The sequence below is a fragment of the Rutidosis leptorrhynchoides genome, chromosome 11 (assembly GCF_046630445.1).
Source record: "Rutidosis leptorrhynchoides isolate AG116_Rl617_1_P2 chromosome 11, CSIRO_AGI_Rlap_v1, whole genome shotgun sequence".
Taxonomy (NCBI): domain Eukaryota; kingdom Viridiplantae; phylum Streptophyta; class Magnoliopsida; order Asterales; family Asteraceae; genus Rutidosis; species Rutidosis leptorrhynchoides.
In genome coordinates, this window is record NC_092343.1 from 32673015 (window position 1) to 32696193 (window position 23179).

A 23179-nucleotide genomic window follows, 5' to 3' on the forward strand; every position below is an offset into this window, starting at 1 on the left:
CATATGTATTTTACTACAAAATACATTAGGTGAGTTCATTTGATTCCCTTTTACTCTTTACATTTTTGGGACTGAGAATACATGCGCTGCTTTTATAAATGTTTTACGAAATGGACACAAGTAATCGAAACTACATTCTATGGTTGGATTATCTAATTGAATATGCCCTTTTTATATAGTCTGGTAATCTAAGAATTAGGGAACAGAAACCCTAATTGACGCGAACTCTAAAGATAGATCTATCGGGCCCAACAAGCCCCATCCAAAGTACCGGATGCTTTAGTACTTCGAAATTTATATCATGTCCGAAGGAGAATCCCGGAATGATGGGGATATTCTTATATGCATATTGTGAATGTCGGTTACCAGGTGTTCAATCCATATGAATGATATTTTTTGTCTCTATGCATGGGACGTATGTTTATGAGAAATGGAAACCTGAAATCTTGTGGTCTATTAAAATTATGAAATGATTATTTATGTTAAACTAATGAACTCACCAACCTTTTGGTTGACACTTGAAAGCATGTTTATTCTCAGGTATAAAAGAATCATTCCGCTGTGCATTTGCTCATTTTAAAGACAGTACTTGGAGTAGATCATCGCAATGGAACCAGTTGTTGGTGACTTCGTCCAGATGGATTAGGACGGGTCCTTTCAGTTGGTATCAGAGCGGTGGTCTTAGTGAACCAGGTCTTGCATTAGTGTGCCTAACTGATAGTCATTAGGATGCTTTAGTAAGTCTGGACTTCGACCGTGTCTGTATGTCAAAAGTTTTGCTTATCATTTTTGTCGGAAATCATCTGTTTATCATCCTTAGGAAATTACCTGCTTATCATTCTTAGTCTAGACACATATTACTGCAATGATTGCATGAATAGTGTATAGACAAAATTCGTATCTTAGTGTATCTGCTAATTCATATTTTAGCATATCTGTAACTGTAGACTTTGCCTGACAACTTTCGTAGATTCCTCTGTAACTCATGGGATTTTAGTATTATATATACATATGTAAATTATGTATTGCAGGGTACTAATCTATATCCTATAATCTATTTCTTATCGAAAATCCTTTATCTGATCGTACGAGATGAATCCCTCAACAAGTTCAAGTCCCTCAGATTTCGATAGCTATTTCGATAGTTATTCCAACAGCTATTCCGACATGAATGTTCACCTAAGCTCCGAAAGCAGTGTCACCAGAATGAATCAACCAATCATCCATCCCCAATTCATCTGATGGATTCGTAGTCGACTTAATCAATGGAGACGCGCAGAAGACGATCCCTTCCACTAATCGAATTCACCATTTGGCGAAGAACCTGAAGCACTTACAGACGAACCTGTTCGTAACATCACTTTCACCCTTATTTCCCGAATATCTCGCCACGACTATATCATAACTCAGATTCTAAACCTTATTCATCTACTTGTTCTGACCGACAATCATCCCGGAGTAATACAAGAAGTCAACGAACTTCGCACTCGAGTAATCAATTTGGAAAATATGGTGCAAAATGTACCAGCTTCAACAACATCACCGGCGCCAACAGTACCATCAGTAACAGCACCAGTACCAACAACAATCCATAACTCAACAACACATTTTGTACCTCGAGTATAATCATCGTTCTACGTATCGTTCTACATCAAATATCTTCGTTCTTCATGGCGATTATGTAATCTCTAATGTTTTAGAGATTATGTATTCTAGTTCTAACGGTAAATCAAATGAGATTAATATTTAAATCCATGATTACATCTGAAGAAAATATATATGTATATATATTTTCATAAAGATTGTAATTAAAATTCTTTCGTACAAACTGTTAATGGTGAAAATATTTTAACGGGTAGGTAATACCCGAGGAATATTTAGATTTCACATTAATAAGTTACACTGTACATTCTTCGAATCTGATTCAACGATCATTTACTATCCTACTTACATCCACAGATATACGAATCCGTTCACCACAGAGTAACCATTTTCATTCAATTTCATATTTGGATTTTGACCTATCAAAATTCAACAAGTGGCATAATGAAGAAAACATTGGACAAAATAAAATTTGTTAGAAACAAACAAATTAATCATGAGAAAGTTTGTTAAGAATCCACGCTAACAAAATCCCAACTAACTGTTCCTAGCTAATTGTGGACTAATCAACTGAGGACTACCAACAGTGGACAAATAAAATGAATTAAAATATTGATTAAACATAGGAAACTAAACAATTCTTCAAGTTTGCCACTTAATTTCATCTTAAACCTTGTTTGTATCCTGATGATTACAATCTGCGTTCAAACCTTTCATGATTCTTGAAAACACCTCAATCGATAGGATGAATCAACCGCACTTCATCTATGAAGGAAAGATTTATGCATATAGTTATGCACCTGAGAAACTCTCGGCAACTGAGTAAAAGTTTAACACGTAGCCGCGTCAGATCCTTTGGCATTTATTAGCAAAAAAAAAAAAAAAAAAAAAAAAAAAAAACTTTGCGATCCCTTTTCAAAGTAGCAAATTTTGTCACAGCTTCAGCAAATCAACTTCGACTTTTCGTTCGAGACAACCTTATTATCACCTTGATCTATATGTATGCTCTTTTATTGTTATCGGGGAACCTTTTATATTCCACCATATTACCGTCAACGTTTAATCATCTAAAAGCACAATTCTCTTGAAATCACCTCGGATCGATAACCAATGATTCAGATATGGTAGCAGTAAATGTTGAGGAATCGGCAATCAGTACTTTGAAAACTCACAGCATATCTACATCAACAGTTGTATGTATAAAAATTTATCTCTTAGAATAATGATCTTCCATTCTAAAATTTTGGAAAAGGCACCCAGTTTACGAATTGATACTCTGAATGTTGAAAAAGCTGAATGAAGCAACAGAAACTGTAGACAACCGTAAATGACCTTAGTCGTCGGAAGTTTGATAATAAAGAATAATATGTTGGAAAAGCTCAGAAATGTTAGAACTGGAAAACGGATTGAGCTAACCACGAAGGAGACCAAGGATAAATACAAGGATTAAACCCTATATTCAAAGAATTCAGGTAATTCTGGATTCGTTGAAATCTTTAGAGAATATCTTGCTTCGAAGTCATATTAAAATCTTGCGGAAAATCTTTCTCCATCAACCATCGAACTTAGAAATTCCAAAATATCATCATCAATATCTTCGATATTTCTGAGGATATTTTCATAAATATTCTCGTCTGAAATTATATACCTCCTTATGCTTCCTGTGTATCATTATACTGGAAACATTCAATAGAAAATTTAGTACCGAAAAGCAGATTATGCGAAACTGGGAAGAAAGCCGTGGACAAATCACAAAGAATAAGTTTGACTTCAAAGAATCCAAATGATTCAATGTCTGCTAAAGTCCTTAGTGAATATCTTGCTCCTTACTCTAAACCCTTGCAGCTAATAGTTTCTATCATCCTCTGATCTTAGGTATTTCGAGATATTATCGTATCTTTCATTATAAATATCCTCGATATTTCTGAATATATTTTTATAACTAATACTATCTGAAATCATTTATCTATTCGTGCTATCAGTGTTACCTCATATAGAAACTGTTAGTTTATATATTATGTAAACTTTTGAGCTAAAAATATGAATGTTATTGAAGTAATGTTGGGAACTGATGCATGAGTTAGTATAATATAATGACACTTGATCAACGTGATTATATTACAGTAAGTCATGCTGAGTTCTAATGGGACATTATGGTTCACAGTAGATCATACCACCATCATGTGTCATGTTACATAACTCTTTCATTCTAATTAACTTCTGAACATATCAAGAAAGTATATTCATGATAGCTCTATTCTCAATGATTCTGGTAATTTGACGAATCAAATCGTGCTATTACGTTCTTTCTTGATTATAACATTAAATTCATTCGAAACTCCATACTTACAAATTCTAGACCATTACTCGTTTTACTAGAGATCGAGAGGAGATTAAAAAGACGAAGAGCTCCGAAACATTAAAGAAGATATAAAACTCGACAACAACACTGAAATTACAATAATTAAAAATTAAAACATCACGACAATTAAAAATTAAAAGATTACAATCAAACTACTCGTCGTCGTCAATTGTCATCTGCAAAGTAGCGTTCACCAGTCATTTCGCCATCCGTGAGGTACTCTGGAGACATCGGTATTTCTCTTGATGTCTCAACTACTGCTTCAGCTGATTCATCGAGGTAACGATAACCCAACGTCTCTTCATCTTCAAGAACCGCATACAAAGAAATGCGTTTACCGCGATCTTCAATGGTATCTTTTATAAAGTACCATTGATCATCGGTACACAGAAAACTTGCCCTACAATCCGCATCATAATCGTCTTTATAAAAGAACACAGACGTGAATTCACACGGAACTTTTTCCTTCAGAAAGGATAGCAAGTCTTGTAAACCAACATCACGAATGTCGATATCTTCAAACGAAATACTGTCGCCCCACTTATATTCCTTCATTTGATTACGGAAATCACCTCCGTAATGAACATTGAATGAAACAATTATTGGGGGAAGTGTTAACATTTTTAGTTTGGGAGTGTTTGATTTTGATTTTGAGAAAGGTGGAAATATAAAAGAAATAAATGTTTGAGTGTATAAAATGAAGTATATGGTTGGTGTTTTTATAGTGTAAAAGTGACCGTTGGGATAGCCGTTGGAATTTGTTTATTTTATTTTACTAACGGCTAAAAATTTGGGCAAGTTTTTGGGCGAAGGTGGACGATGGCCGTTGGGACCTCTCTCATGATAGTTTCATTCGTGCTCTTCGAATAATCGAAATATTTTATCTATATTATTCTGTAATGATGAAAACTCTACTTATCAGCTCATATTCGTCAAAAAAAAAAAAAAAAAAAAAAAAAAAAAAAAAAAAAAAAAAAAAAAAAACATATTTATTGTTAGCCATGACGACCTCACTCAAATTTCGGGACGAAATTTCTTTAACGGGTAGGTACTGTGACGACCCGGAAATTTCCGACCAAATTTAAACTTAATCTTTATATGATTTCGACACGATAAGCAAAGTCTGTAATGCTGAGTCTCGAATATTTTGAACTATATTTTCAATTGACCTTCGACTCCTCCCAACGATTCACGAACAACTATTTTTGTAAATAGATTTATATATGGTTAAATATGTATATTTATGTACATGAATATTAACTGTAAATATATAAGATTAAATATTAAAGTTATTTATTTGAAAAAATATATTTAATGTATTTAATTATATAATAAAACCTGAAGATATATATATATATATATATATATATATATATATATATATATGTTAAAAAAATAAATAGTAAATGATTGTAATACTCGTCTGATGTTCCGATTGATAATAAACAAGTTATAAACGAACTATATGATTTTAAAATAAACGGTGATCCGAAAATGAGCTATATAAATTTTATGCTTATTAAAAATATATTTAGAAGCTAATTAATAAATTTCAACACTTTTTATATTTCACCCATAAATGAGAGGGACAGTTGATGTAGTTTTTATTTAATAATTTATGCTCGAATCTTATACCATAATGATCAAAATAATTAAATATAGTTAATCTAAAAATTTGAGATTTTTCTGAAGACTTTTATCCGCTCCTGATTTCAAATAGCGCACGATGCACTGTCCGTGAAAACTGTCGGGCATCATTAAAATCCTTTATTACACGTTTATATTTGAATATATATTATAATTTAAAAATACTATGCTTGATTTAGATTTACTGTACCTAATTGGTACCTAATTGTTAGGTGATTAAAATTTTCTATTAGTTTACTATTTTCCTTGGATTCTTTTTATTCTCCTCACAGTAATATTACGGATGCTAAATTATTGTTGTTTGCGCAGTGATTCCACTATCAAAGTGGTATGTAAATATAATATACATATAGATAAGATAAGATAAAGATACCACACACACACAAGCATAATTTTTTTTCCTTTCTGTGTACCATCTAACCACCCTTAAACATCCATCCCCACATGATTATATAATTACTCCTATAATTATTAATCATTAGATTAACTTATAAGTTATATAAACATCTATACAAATACATGATATATGAGGAAAACACACACACAACCTTTATCTTTTGTTTTGCAATCGCCACTAATTTCTTCCTCTCCTCCTTGCTTCGGTAACCAAGAACCACCGGCCATCTTCAACTTTCGGCCACCATCAACAACCCGGCACCACCACCACCCCAATCACCGATCGTCACCATGATGACCACCCTACAACCTCTTTTCTTCGGCACACCGTCACCACCTAAACTCATCATCACCCTACTTGAACCAATCACCGTCGACCACCATGACTATCTACCATCACCCCCGACATCAAGCCACCGTCGGCACCACTCTACACCACCATAAACCGCCACTTTGGTTTCCAAACAAATACACAAACCCACCAAGAACAAACCCAAACCTCCACATATTCAAGTTACTATTCCGGCTACAAGATGATGACGAAAGCAAAGACGAAGATGATATATTATCAAACCTGCAATTATATAAACCCATCCATAAAACCAAGTACTAATGTCATGACAGGTTTCTTTCTTGGTTCGGTTTAAACCACAGATCGTCACTCGTTTTGGTTTCTGAATAACAATTATGATTTGATGATGAGGCGAGGCTACAATGATGATCGAAAATAGGGATGATGATAATTATAATAGGCGAAGTATGATGATGACGATGTAAAAAAAAAAAAAAAAAAAAAAAAAAAAAAAAAAAAAACGATGATGAAGAAGAAGAAGGTCTGGGATGATGATAACGTTACTGATGATGTTGAACGTAAGAAGAGGTATTACGGATCGAGAGAAGGAGATAACATCCGTTTATATAATTTTTTTTTTTCTTTTTTCTCTTTTCTTTCGTTGATCGATACCTGCTGTGTGGTTTCTATATTGATTAAAATTTGGGCTGGTAACAATCTGTTTTGGTTATGGGCCGTATATAGTTAAATGGGCTTATGAAAATTGGAAGTTAAGTTGTTGGGCCAGAACGCTATAGACGGGTTATATACTCATGGGTTTGGGATTTTATCAGAAAACACAAATGGAGCCATGGTTAGGGAGTGTTGCGTATGGACGAGGTGTCGTGGGTTCGAGTCCCGTCTCTGGCGTTTTATTTTCATAAAAACTTTGAGGTAGTTTTACTTCTTTTTTTAAAGATCATTAGTTTTATTGTTATTATTATTATGTTGTTAATATTATTAATTATTATTATTATTGTTATTATTGTTATTAGTTTTATTCTTATAAAATATTATAGATAGAATCATTATTTTGAACAATATTATTATTACTAATGTTACAATCATTATCATTATTAGCATTATCACTAGATATTATTATTATTATAGTTAATATTAATTTTATAAGACTACTATTAAAATAAGTATTACTATTATTAGGATTAGGATTACAAATGGATGTTATCGAAACTTTAGTCACTAGTTTAGAAAAATTAAACGCGAAGATCATGATTATGATTAGAGAATACAAGTTATTATTATTTTTCACTAATATTGGTATTAATATCACTTTTTATAATTATTAGTTTTACTATTATTATTATTAACATATGTATCAATTTTAACAATATCGTAATTATTAATAGTATTATCGATATTAATAAAGTTATTATTATTAGTAAATCATATTATCAAAACTATCTTTTTGTTACAAATAACTATCTTAAATACACTTAATACACATATTATAATTATATTAAAAGTTTATATACCCACATATCAAACCTAATAACAATATTTATATAAATACTTATATATAACAAACTAATGATATTTTTTTATATATAAAACTAATCATATATGTATTGATAAAATTATTTAATGTAACCATTTTAAAATATACCCAAATTAAATATACATATATATATAATATAAAATCAAAACTATAAGATATATTTGTTCAAATTACAATCATATGTTTTAATATATATACAAAATAATATAGGTTCGTGAATCCGAGGCCAACCCTGCATTGTTCAGTTGTTCAATATAGTCATATGTATTTTACTACAAAATACATTAGGTGAGTTCATTTGATTCCCTTTTACTCTTTACATTTTTGGGACTGAGAATACATGCGCTGCTTTTATAAATGTTTTACGAAATGGACACAAGTAATCGAAACTACATTCTATGGTTGGATTATCTAATTGAATATGCCCTTTTTATATAGTCTGGTAATCTAAGAATTAGGGAACAGAAACCCTAATTGACGCGAACTCTAAAGATAGATCTATCGGGCCCAACAAGCCCCATCCAAAGTACCGGATGCTTTAGTACTTCGAAATTTATATCATGTCCGAAGGAGAATCCCGGAATGATGGGGATATTCTTATATGCATATTGTGAATGTCGGTTACCAGGTGTTCAATCCATATGAATGATATTTTTTGTCTCTATGCATGGGACGTATGTTTATGAGAAATGGAAACCTGAAATCTTGTGGTCTATTAAAATTATGAAATGATTATTTATGTTAAACTAATGAACTCACCAACCTTTTGGTTGACACTTGAAAGCATGTTTATTCTCAGGTATAAAAGAATCATTCCGCTGTGCATTTGCTCATTTTAAAGACAGTACTTGGAGTAGATCATCGCAATGGAACCAGTTGTTGGTGACTTCGTCCAGATGGATTAGGACGGGTCCTTTCACTACTTCCCATCCTTGGTCTTGTGGAACATAACCGTTATGGCCGTTGATAAGACAGCGTGTTGTAACGTCGTCAAAAGGATGAAGGTTACGTAATGACCAACAGTCTCGTAATAACCTAAAAACCTCATTTCTTACCCCAATTACCGACTCCGTCACTTGTGGGAATGTTTTGTTTAATAGTTGTAGCCCGATGTTCTTGTTCTCACTTTGGTGAGAAGCGAACATTACTAACCCGTAAGCATAACATGCTTCTTTATGTTGCATGTTAGCCGCTTTTTCTAAATCACGAAGTCCTATATTCGGATATATTGAGTCAAAATAATTTCTTAACCTGTTGCGTAAAATAGCATTTGGGTTCCCCGCAATATATGCGTCAAAGTACACACATCGTAACTTATGGATTTCCCAATGTGATATCCCCCATCTTTCAAACGAAAGCCTTTTATAAATCAAGGCATTCTTGGAACGTTCTTCGAATGTCTTACAAACTGATCTCGCCTTAAATAGTTGTGCCGAGGAATTCTGACTGACTCTAGACAAGATTTCATCAATCATGTCTCCGGGTAGGTCTCTTAAAATATTGGGTTGTCTATCCATTTTGTGTTTTTATACTGTAAAATAGACAAGAGTAAGATTCATAAAAAAAATACTTATTAATACAAGCAATTTTTACATATATCATAAAGCATAAGCACACTATATTACATATATTACACCACACGAATACAACTATCTTATTCCGACTCGCTCGTTTCTTCTTCTTCAGTTTTGGTTCGTTTTGCCAAGATTCTAGGGATATATGATGTTCCCCTAATACGAGCCGTCGTTTTCCACATTGGTTTAGAAAAACCTGGTGGTTTAGAGGTTCCCGTGTTATTGTCACAACTTAAGAAATACGGGTGTTGACGATACATATAAAGTTCATCGAGTTTGGAATCAAATTTCTCTATTTTTATGCCCTTTCCCTTATTGTTCTCTTTTGCCTTATTAAATTGTGTTGGGGTAATTTTTATAACATCATCGGAATCCTTGTCGGGATCCGATTCATCGGAGAATTGGTAATCCTCCCAATACTTTGCTTCCTTGGCGGAAACACCATTGACCATAATTAACTTTGGTCGGTTGGTTGAGGATTTTCTTCTACTTAACCGTTTTATTATTTCCCCCACTGGTTCTATTTCTTCTTCCGGTTCCGATTCTTCTTCCGGTTCTGACTCTTCTTCCGGTTCCTCTTCGGGAACTTGTGAATCAGTCCACGAATCATTCCAATTTACATTTGACTCTTCATTATTATTAGGTGAGTCAATGGGACTTGTTCTAGAGGTAGACATATATCACATAATATCAAACGCGTTAAGAGATTAATATATCACATAATATTCACATGTTAAAAATATATAGTTTCCAACAAAATTTGTTAAGCAATCATTTTTCAAGTAAACACGGTCGAAGTCCAGACTCACTAATGCATCCTAACAAACTTGATAAGACACACTAATGCAAAATTCTGGTTCTCTAAGACCAACGCTCGGATACCAACTGAAATGTCCCGTTCTTATTGATTAAAAACATTCCATATTAATTGATTTCGTTGCGAGGTTTTGACCTCTATATGAGACGTTTTTCAAAGACTGCATTCATTTTAAAACAAACCATAACCTTTATTTCATAAATAAAGGTTTAAAAAGCTTTACGTAGATTATCAAATAATGATAATCTAAAATATCCTGTTTATACACGACCATTACATAATGGTTTACAATACAAATATGTTACAACGAAATAAGTTTCTTGAATGCAGTTTTTACACAATATCATACAAGCATGGACTCCAAATCTCGTCTTTATTTAAGTATGTGACAGCGGAAGCTCTTAATAATCACCTGAGAATAAACATGCTTAAAACATCAACAAAAATGTTGGTGAGTTATAGGTTTAACCTATATATATCAAATCGTAACAATAGACCACAAGATTTCATATTTCAATATACATCTCATACATAGAGATAAAAATCATTCATATGGTGAACACCTGGTAACCGACATTAACAAGATGCATATATAAGAATATCCCCATCATTCCGGGACACCCTTCGGATATGATATAAATTTCGAAGTACTAAAGCATCCGGTACTTTGGATGGGGTTTGTTAGGCCCAATAGATATATCTTTAGGATTCACGTCAATTAGGGTGTCTGTTCCCTAATTCTTAGATTACCAGACTTAATAAAAAGGGGCATATTCGATTTCGATAATTCAACCATAGAATGTAGTTTCACGTACTTGTGTCTACTTTGTAAATTATTTATAAAACCTGCATGTATTCTCATCCCAAAAATATTAGATTTTAAAAGTGGGACTATAACTCACTTTCACAGTTTTTTTACTTCGTCGGGAAGTAAGACTTGGCCACTGGTCGATTCACGAACCTATAACAAATATGTACATATATATCAAAGTATATTCAAAATATATTTACAACACTTTTAATACATTTTGATGTTTTAAGTTTATTAAGTCAGCTGTCCTCGTTAGTAACCTACAACTAGTTGTCCACAGTTAGATGTACAGAAAATAAATCGATATATATTATCTTGAATCAATCCATGACCCAGTGTATATATATCTCAGTATTGATCACAACTCAAACTATATATATTTTGGAATCAACCTCAACCCTGTATAGCTAACTCCAACATTCACATATAGAGTGTCTATGGTTGTTTCGAAATATATATAGATGTGTCGACATGATAGGTCAAAACATTGTATACGTGTCTATGGTATCTCAAGATTATATAATATACAATACAAGTTGATTAAGTTATAGTTGGAATAGATTTGTTACCAATTTTCACGTAGCTAAAATGAGTAGTTTTTACCAATTTTGTTTTGCTCGCCATTTCTTCGTTTCTAATCCGTTTTGAGTGATTTAAGTGGCCACGGTTTCGTATTGAACTTGACTTTATGAAACTAAACAGAAAAGGTATAGGTTTATAGTCGGAAATACAAGTTACAAGTCATTTTTGAAAGAGGTAGTCATTTCAAAAAACGACATCTTGATGACTGTTTTGAAAAACATACTTTCACTTTGAGTTTAACCATGATTTTTGGATATGGTTTCATGTTCATAAGAAAAATCATTTTCCCAGAAGTATAGCTTTTAAATCAAAGTTTTTCATAGTTTTTAATTATCCAAACCAAAACAGCCCCCGGTTGTAACTACGACGGCGTAAATCCGGTTTTATGGTGTTTATCATGCTTACGGGTTTTAAATCATTAAGTTAGCATATCATATAGATATAGATCATGTGTATAGTTGATTTTAAAAGTGTAGTTAGAAGGATTAACTTTTGTTTGCGAACAAGTTTAGAATTAACTAAACTATGTTCTAGTGATTACAAGTTTAAACCTTCGAATAAGATAGCTTTATATGTATGAATCGAATGATGTTATGAATATCATTACTACCTCAAGTTTTCTGGATAAAGCTACTGGAAATGAGAAAACAGTTCAAGTAAGATTTTCACTCGAAATAAGATTGTTATAGTTATATAAATTGAATCAAAGTTTGAATATGAGTATTACCTTGTATTAGAAAGATATCTTACTGTAAATAAGAAAGATTTCTTGAGGTTGGATGATCACTCTACAAGAATGGAAGTAAGCTAGCAAACTTGGAAGTATTCTTGATTTTATGAAACTAGAACTTGTAGAATTTATGAAGAACACTTAGAACTTGAAGATAGAACTTGAGAGAGATCAATTAGATGAAGAAAATTGAAGAATGAAAGTGTTTGTAGGTGTTTTTGGTCGTTGGTGTATGGATTAGATATAAAGGATATGTAATTTTGTTTTCATGTAAATAAGTCATGAATGATTACTCATATTTTTGTAATTTTATGAGATATTTCATGCTAGTTGCCAAATGATGGTTCCCACAAGTGTTAGGTGACTCACATGGGCTGCTAAGAGCTGATCAATGGAGTTTATATACCAATAGTACATACATCTAAAAGCTGTGTATTGTACGAGTACGAATACGGGTGCATACGAGTAGAATTGTTGATGAAACTGAACGAGGATGTAATTGTAAGCATTTTTGTTAAGTAGAAGTATTTTGATAAGTGTATTGAAGTCTTTCAAAAGTGTATGAATACATATTAAAACACTACATGTATATACATTTTAACTGAGTCGTTAAGTCATCGTTAGTCTTTACATGTAAGTGTTGTTTTGAAACCTTTAGGTTAACGATCTTGTTAAATGTTGTTAACCCAATGTTTATAATATCAAATGAGATTTTAAATTATTACATTATCATGATATCATGATGTATTAATATATCTTAATATGATATATATACATTAAATGTCGTTACAACGATAACCGTTAGATATATGTCTCGTTTCAAAATCATTAAGTTAGTAGTCTTGTTTTTACATATGTAGTTCATTATTAATATACTTAATGATATGTTTACTAATCATAATATCATGTTAACTATATATATATCCATATATATGTCATCATATAGTTTTTACAAGTTTTAACGTTCGTGAATCACCGGTCAACTTGGGTGGTCAATTGTCTATATGAAACCTATTTCAATTAATCAAGTCTTAACAAGTTTGATTGCTTAACATGTTGGAAACACTTAATCATATAAATATCAATTTCATTTAATATATATATAAACAAGGGAAAGTTCGGGTCACTACACACTACGGTCGAGCCAACGACCTTAAACAAAAGCGCTTCTCGGGAGGCAACCCGTGCAATAAAGTAGAGTAGAAGAATAAAGGATGACAAATGAGCCAATAAAGAAGCAAGGAAACCAGCTGCATCTGCTAGGGGTACTTCTTTCTTTTCGCTACTAGCTCAAGATTCAAACTATACCGCATCCTAGCTTATCACTAAGTGTGGGATACACTAGGAACATTGAGGACAATGTTCATCGAAGTGTGGGATGTTGGTATCTTTTTATGCTATATCATAATAAACCATTACAAAGATTTCAAGTCCTTAAGCCAAATTTCAAATTTTTTGCAAAAGAAACCCTTTTCGAAAAAGTATTTTTGAAAACCTAAAACGTTTGTCAATAAAAATAAGGCTTAAGTAAGGTGGAATTCTTGTTAGATTGAAATCTCTAATAGAGCATTGCATGACTAAGGCATTATTGACCTAAATTGATTATGGTGAGGCACCCTAAATAAGGCCAGCATTCATCTTTAATGCTTCACTATTTTCCGTTGAGAGTGTCGATGTCTGTGCTCAGAATCAGAACTTGCTTTAGATCTACATCTCCAAGCAGCAAAGCGTGGTTCGGTTGTAATCAAAATAGCTATCCATTTGTCAAACATAAGCCTTCCACACCTCTACTACTTCTACTCCACCATCACATCCATATCACCTTTACTATTTCTCAGAAAACCCAGAAAATGAGATTCCTTCCGAAAACCCAATGTTATAAACCTCTCAAGTATCATGGCAAAGGTCTTGAAAAAGTTTACCGGCAATAAGTTTCTCGAGATGAAGTCTCCAAAAAAAAAATGATGAAGTTCTGAAAAAAGGAGCAGAACTAAATAAGAGAAATGCCGAAGAGAACTCGACCGAAAATGATTATCAAATGAAGAAAAGTTCAAAAGTGCTTCTCAAAATACTTCAGCACTCCTATCTATCCGAATAAAAGTCTGTATAAAGACTACATTACCCTTTTATCTCACCCTTCAAAAATAACTTCACTACCACTCCAAAATTCCTTTCCATCATTGACAAATAACCCATAAAGCTGAGATTACTACCGTTCTCGAGTTAGCAGTAAGAATTTGAGTCTTTATCAAGCCTATGACGATGGGTGCAGCATGACTGGCTATGAGCGTATTCATTTCTTAGATCTATAGGGAACCCTAAACACTTGAGAGATTTGAGTGACCCGTGAAAGCTAGCCTATGTCATGTAACCTCCTCGCATGCTTGCAGAGATAATTTCAGTCCTAACATAGATGACACACCTTATCTTTTTTCTCTTATAATAAAAGCAAACTGCTTAGGCTATTAGAAAAGAAATGCCGAAAATATTCTTTAAAATGAGAGTTTGCTTGAGGACAAGCAAAGTCTAAGTGTGGGATATTTGATATCGGCTAAAAAGTCACGTTTTCACCCCGGTATTAAGGCCCAAAAACGAGAAAGATTCGAACTTTGTCGGCAAAATACCCACTTCGTCGGTTAGAATTGAAGAACAAGTAATTACGAAGATGGTGCAAAAAGAATCAAGAGAATCGGAGCTAAAACGAAGATTCTAGAGTGAAAACGGTGAAAGACAAGAAATCAAGTTACGATCCAGGGAATTCAGGCTGACAAGCAAGCCATACGGCCTGCCATATGGCCTACCAGTATGGAAACGGCCTGCCATATATGTGCCACCACATGAGCCACCAAACGGCCTGCCTTGCATACGACCTGCCAAATACGGCCTGCCAAACGGCCTGCCAGGCGTATTTGGCAATTTTCAAATCTATTTAAAGGGTCTTTGTCATTCATTCCAACAGACACTTCAATTCACTTTTTTCTCTCTCTTGTACAATATTAGTCATACTTTCAAGGCCTTCTCACCTCCGAGCGGGAAATTAAGTACCCGGAGGCGAATGCTGAAGATTGTATTAGGAGGGGTCTGGAGTCTTGAAGTTGTCACTTTTGTATTCGGAACTCGTTTAATCTACTGGTATTTCTATCCTTTATCTTATATAATGTTTTATGATATTATTGCCATGATTAGCGAGTAGTTATCTTTAGTGTATGCTATGATGTAAGCAGTTATAATGCCGAAATAATATTACGGTCTGTGTATGTTGTCAAAATGCTTTCCAATTATGCTTTAAACTCAATCGCTTTTCCAACTAATAGAACGTAGTTATAGGCTCTGTTATTGGGAAGTCGCGAACCCCGATTCAGAGTACACTATCTGTGTCACCCCTTGGTAAGAGAAGTCTATCGGATACAACGTAAGATCGACCGAGGCACACCGGTTGTAGTAAGTCTATCGAGCTTTGGATTCCGACTGAGGACTCTTTCGTAGTGAAACATCTGACTAGACCCCTAGTACATTGTCAGTCCCAGACCATGCTAGTGTAGTCACCAAGCATATAAACTTTGTACGTGCACGTTGAAGCACAGCGGTTGTTGTAAGCTGTACCTCTGCTAAGTAAGGCCATGGAACACGGTTAGTGTTGACCAGTACACTGCACCATAACGTGGTCTCAAGCATTGCACCCCGCTTGAGGGATTCTTAGTTAATTAAGGAACTGTTTGTTTAGACACATAAAGGATTGGACCGTTAGGATAACCGAACGTGTTCATGGAAGTCTGACTTGACTTGGCCATGGTGTTCTTTATGGTTGAACTCTTTTTAAGGGCCTAACTATCTTTTACCAATCATTAACGAAAGCATTGAGGCACATCACATCTCTCGGATATGGTACACCATGTATTCTATTATGCTTAAGAAAGTTTAGACCATTTTGGAATGTTAATACGTCACCCAACTGAGTCGCTCAATTGGATGAGCCGTCTGAACGTGTATGCCTGTAGTCAGACTGCACGGGCGTCGGGGGTAAAGGACGTTGCTGTCTATTCAGAATCTTCAAGCCTAACGCAGTACCCAGTTACATGTCTTATGACAGGGGCGTTTAGGACCAGTGTAATGAATACAGGGCCTCTGCCTATTCATGAGCCAGCATTCCATAATCTCGACAGAATAACTGATGAAGTCATAGTACGCACTTACTTTAACCTTATCTGAATTACAAATTTTATCGCATTTACTTTATCTATCTTATAAATTAGAAAATCCCAAAATAAATATTCACTACTCCCTAACTATCTTAGGCTACAATATAGGTTCGATGTTACTGATATCTCAAAATACGACTCTAGGTCATACTTCCCTTACTTATAAGGAGTAGTAAGATTTAAGCCCCGCTAAATATAAATTTAAAACAGTACCCTCTCCCACGAGTGGCTGATCCTGGCGAGCCGCGGCCTAACGACACCGCGTAAATAAAAACCGTCCGTTTCGGCCATATCACCAACCCCCACTTTTCACCATGAATCGATTTTGTTCTATTCATGAAAATCGTTTGTTTTGAAAGTTCCATATCCATGATAGCTTTGGATTGCTCTGTTCGATAGAGTTTCTCCTCATATCGAGCAAGTTGTTCTTTCATTTGAAAAGACTCTTTTGACAACGAAGAAATTTCAGTGTTCTTTTAAATTATGGTGTTTTCCAATTGAATGATTTTCTTGTTTAGCTTTGAAAGTGTGGGTTCATGTTGGTTTTTCAAATCTGAAAGATCTTTTTCTAAAAATTGAACTTTTTCTGCAAGTCGTTCTGATTTTAGAATATAATCTGTCCTTTCAACTTTAATCGGATGAATTGATTTTTTAATATCTTCCAACTCAGTTTCCGTGGAGCTGAGTTGGACGGTCAACTTTTGCAATTCCGATTGTAATTTGGATGAAGATGGTTTGGTCTCAGAAAGTTTGATTTTATCTTTTAAAACCTTGTTTTCAGATTTTAAGCCTTTGACTTCTTTTGACATTGAGACCAGATTCTTCATCAAGTCATTTTGCATTTTTATAAAATCAGGTGAGATTTCAGTTGATTGTACCTCATCATCGTCAGATGTTGAGTCAGAATTCTCCAATGCTTCTATAGCCTTTATGAGCTTAGTCACTTTGCAAACATTTGTATGATCCACCTCTGAATCTGATTCATCAGTCCAGTTAAACAAAGTATCATCAACCAGTTTCAGCTCTCCTCCAGTTTCCACAATCTTTGCCATCAACATTTTCTTCTTGTAGTAAGCAGCATCCTTTTTCTTAGGCATCTTGCATTCCCGAGAGTAATGCCCAGCTTTACCACAATTGAAACAGATTGAATCTTCCTTCTTGGAATCATCAACACGTAGTTGTTTGGATTGATCAGGTTTCTTGTAGTAGGAGGAAGAAGATGATTTTTTGCGTTAATTGCTTGATTTGCCTTTGAACTTGTGTTTGTTCAAGGCTTTCGTGAACGTGGCAGCCATTTTGACTAAGTCAAGATGAGAATCATCAATATCAGAAAGATTCAAGTCATTAGAATCAGAAGATTCTTCAACAAGAACTTTCTTGGATAAACTTTTAGAAGAAGTAGATGATTTGCTCTTCCTTTTGGCAATTAAAGCAAGAGGATCACTTGGAGACACCTCTTTCCTTCCTTCTTGAAGTTTAGATACTTCAGGTTGATAATGCATAAGAACTCCAACAAGCTCATGAATTGTCATCTTGTCAATCTCTTTGGTTGAACGAACAATGGTTCCATAGGGAAGCCAATCAACATTGAGCTTTTTGAGGAATTTCATGTTGACTTCTGCATTCACCTTTACAATCTTACACTTTCTCAACTCATTGAGAACACCATTGAAATGACGGTAGGTATCCTTGAGTAGTTCTTCTGGTTCCTGCTTGAAATCTTCATACAATCCCAGAGCCTTATTCAATTTAGTAACGTCTGACATGTCATAACCTTCTTGTTATCGTTTGATCTCATCCCATATATCTTTTGCAGTAGTGTTGCTATCAACATTTTCAAATAGCTCATATGGGATAGCTTGCATGACAATATTCTTAGCCTCTATGTCACCCTGAGCTCTTTCACGTTTATCACCAGAAAGTTCATAGACTAGAATTGGCATACCAGTATCCGGATGAAACTCTGTAACTGGACCATCTCTCAAAGAAGCCCATATGTGTTTAGCTTTCTCACCCTTATAGTCTATGTACTGAGTGATACGATGAAGCCACTGAGTGTACTTGCCATTAAACAACACTGGAGGTCGGGAATCTGATCCAATGATAAGAGTATCTTGAGTAGACATCTTAAATTGAGGTAGATTCGGTATTAAACACAATCTAGGATCAAGGTTCAGTACAAAATCTAACAAGAATGACAGATTCAGTAAAGATTCGGTACTGTAGCAGACTCAATAAGTGGTTCGGTACTGTAGCAGATTCGGTAACAATTTGGTAAACCAGATTCTGTATCAGAAACTGATAAGAATCACAAGTAATACACCCAGATTCGGTATGGATTCGGTAACCACACAACTTGAAGGCTCAGAACAATTAAAATCAAAGAATTAAATGAAACAGAGATTCTGGTTCTGTAAATGACTCGGTAGTCAAATTCTGTAAGCTATTATGTTTAAACACAATCCAATTCCTTTGAATTAGATTCAGTAACCTTGCTGCACAAGAAAATAAGTTAGTAACAAACAGAATATCAATGATACCGAAGATTCAGGATACCGAATGTCAACTGTAGCAGTTGACAATATCGATTCTAAGTTTAAAACTTAGAAATGTAACAGAATCCTTTCTCAATCTACACCAATTAGCTGCGTATAATCAAACCGAATGTGATAGAATTACAAACACACAACAATCTGCAACACTTAAGATGAATTTTCAGTAATGAAGCAGACTCGGTATGACAGTTACGATACCGAGTGTTGATCAAATCTTCAAAACTTGAAGAAATGAAGAAATTGAACCGTCAGAAATGTGATTTAACACCTCACGAACACAACTAAATCTTTAAATCTTCACAAAAATCCAGAATCAAGCTTGAATTAAGCAATACTGAGAGTTTTAGCCACGAACTCTAAAAATCAACTTGACTCTCCATAATTGAAGTTAAAAAGTTGTAATGATGATTGAAACTCTTTCTAATAGACCTAATAAACCTTCGCTGAACGTATCACAAGAATCTGAACGTCTGATTATCAAATTCGATAATACCGAATCTGATTCAATTCTACCGATAGTATACAGATTCTGTAATCTACAATCTCTGGATCGATATAGTGATGTAGAATCACTCCCTGGAAGCTTTGATACCAAATGATAGGTCAGATCATGTTGAGATTGAGAGAAATGATAAGATAGAATGAGATTCGGTAAGTAAGAAGGAGATTATGTATGAGAGGGAATCGGTACAATTTACATTCCACAGCTTCTAGAACTCAGTTACAATACAATGGCTATCTAATTAGGACTACTTAGGTTCCTTATATAGCCCTCTTCTAAGGAACCTTCATTTAAGCATGTTTCACATTAACACTATACAACATCGGGGTCCTAACAATCTCCCCCTTAGTGTTAATTGGGAAATTTTAAGAAACTTTGTTCCTCTGAAGTGAACTTTGGATTTGAATCCTTTAAGATTCTCATATCTTTGTATGTTCACTCTTGTTTTAAGACGACTTTTCAATCTTGTGAGAATGTATTTGACAATCTCATTATCTTCAGTTGAATAACAGTTGTTGATCAGTCTCCAACGTAAGTACTTGAAAGCATACATCAACGTTCCATCTGAATATCTTCTGAAGTCTGAAACTCTAATAAAGACCTTTGTATAGTAAAAATTGACAAATACAAACCCATATAGATAGTTGCTCACTTCAAGTAAGGACATGTATTTTAGCTCTTCAATCACTTGATTTGGCGGTTTGATTCCGAGCTTTTTATGTCCAGATTCCAATCCCATCTGAAAATCATGAACGGACATCCATATCATCGAATCAAGAATAAATCTGTAAACTGCCTTCATTGCGGTAGCATGATAAATTATTGCAGATTCATTCAAGTTAATCAAGTGGTTGTAAATGAAAATAATGTCGTCCATCTTCAATCTATCAAAATCTGCCTCAGAGAATTGATAATCTTCATCATCCATTCTTGTTACCTGAAACAATGGCATCTTCACTCCATCCTTGTTAATCATCAAAATCTTATTTATGCTTTTGATCTCTGAATTTCGCTGAACTTGAAGTTTCTCTTCATTCTTCAATTTATATTTGTCATGAACACTCATATAAGCTTTGAGAAATTCTGGTTTCTTATGATATTTCCATGCACCCAGAACACTCATTGATGCAGAAAGGATGAGATCAGAATCACCATAGATTCTATACGCTTGTTGTTCAATGAATGGTGAATGAAGAATCATCTTCTCTTCATCCTCACTTAGTTAGAAATCAGCATCACGCTCAAGAACAATCTCTGCAGTTTGAAATGGAACATTCAAATCAGGAGGAGTCGTAGTATCTTCCTTGCCATTAGAGAAAATCTCCTTTTCGAAGTGTATTCCAAATTCATCAGTTGGAGATGACAAGTTGACAAATTGATGATCATTAAATTCATTGGCGACACTCGACGACCCCTTCAAAATATCTTCAATATTGTCAAAGTTTTGATTGTCTGCTTGAGTTGACTTGTTCTCAGTTTGATCAGCTGAATCCATAATCATTAACATCCCTGAGTCACCCTCTCTCTGTTCTTTCGATTCATCTAGAAAACTTTCACATTGAATCTCCTCAATTTCATCACTTTCAGATTCGGAGATATCAACTATATCCTCTTTTCCCATATGTTGGCTAGACGAACCACCAGCTTCATAAGTTGATTGATGAAAAGCACCTGACCGTGAACGTGAACCATGTCTATTCTCCCCCTCATGAAGATTATCGGGATCTAAATCATCATGTTCAGGCATATAAAGTGTGTCAGGTGATTTACAAGAAGAAAGAGGATACACTACCCTTGCTTGTTCGAGATAAAGCAGCATTGTTTCATGAATTTCGTTAAGATCCGTTCTTCGTGAAAATTCAGTAAGATAGAGCTCCTCAATCGCATTATCAAAGAGATATCTAAAACCATATTTATTCGAAATCCAGGTGGGTGACCCAATTGGTGAAACAACAGTGTAACCATAATGCGATTGAGGAGCTCTATCTTGCTGAATTTTCACGAAGAACGGATCTTGACGAAATTCGTGAAACAATGATGCTTTATCTCGAACAAGCAAGGGTAGTGTATCCTCTTTCTTCTTGTAAATCACCTGACACACTTTATATGCCTGAACATGATGATTTCGATCCCGATAATCTTCATGAGGGGGAGAATAGACATGGTTCACATTCACGGTCAGGTGCTTTTCATCAATCAACTTATGAAGCTGGTGGTTCGTCTAGTCAACATATGGGAAAAGAGGATATAGTTGATATCTCTGAATCTGAAAGTGATGAAATTGAGGAGATTCAATGTGAAAGTTTTCTAGATGAATTGGAAGAACAGAGAGAGGGTGACTCAGGGATGTTAATGATTATGGATTCAGCTGATCAAACAGAGAACAAGTCAACTCAAGCGAACAATCAAAACTTTGATAATATTGAAGATATTTTGAAGGAGTCATCGAGTGTCGCCAATGAATTCAATGATCATCAATTTGTCAACTTGTCATCTCCAACTGATGAATTTGGAATACACTTCGAAAAGGAGATTTTCTCTAATGGCAAGGAAGATACTACGACTCCTCCTGATTTGAATGTTCCATTTCAAACTGCAGAGATTGTTCTTGAGCGTGATGCTGATTTCCAACTAAGTGAGGATGAAGAGAAGATGATTCTTCATTCACCATTCATTGAACAACATGCGTATAGAATCTATGGTGATTCTGATCTCGTCCTTTCTACATCAATGAGTGTTCTGGGTGCATGGAAATATCATAAGAAATCAGAATTTCTCAAAGCTTATCTGAGTGTTCGTGACAAATATAAATTGAAGAATGAAGAGAAACTTCAAGTTCAGTGAAATTCAGAGATCAAAAGCATAAATAAGATTTTGATGATTAACAAGGATGGAGTGAAGATGCCATTGTTTCAGGTAACAAGAATGGATGATGAAGATTATCAATTCTCTGAGGCAGATTTTGATAGATTGAAGATGGACGACATTATTTTCATTTACAACCACTTGATTAACTTGAATGAATCTGCAATAATTTATCATGCTACCGCAATGAAGGCAGTTTACAGATTTATTCTTGATTCGATGAGATGGATGTCCGTTCATGATTTTCAGATGGGATTGGAATCTGGACATAAAAAGCTCGGAATCAAACCGCCAAATCAATTGATTGAAGAGCTAAGATACATGTCCTTACTTGAAGTGAGCGACTATCCATATGGGTTTGTATTTGTCAATTCTTAATATACAAAGGTTTTTTTCAGAGTTTCAGACTTCAGAAGATATTCAGATGGAACGTTGATGTATGCTTTCAAGTACTTACGATGGAGACTGATCAACAACTGTTATTCAACTGAAGATAATGAGATTGTCAAATACATTCTTACAAGATTGAAAAGTCGTCTTAAAACAAGAGTGAACATACGAAGATATGAGAAGCTTAAAGGATTCAAATCCAAAGTTCACTTCAGAGGAACAAAGTTTCTTAAGATTTCACAATAGGATTATATTGTAAATTTCACAATTAACACTAAGGGGGAGATTGTTAGGACCCTG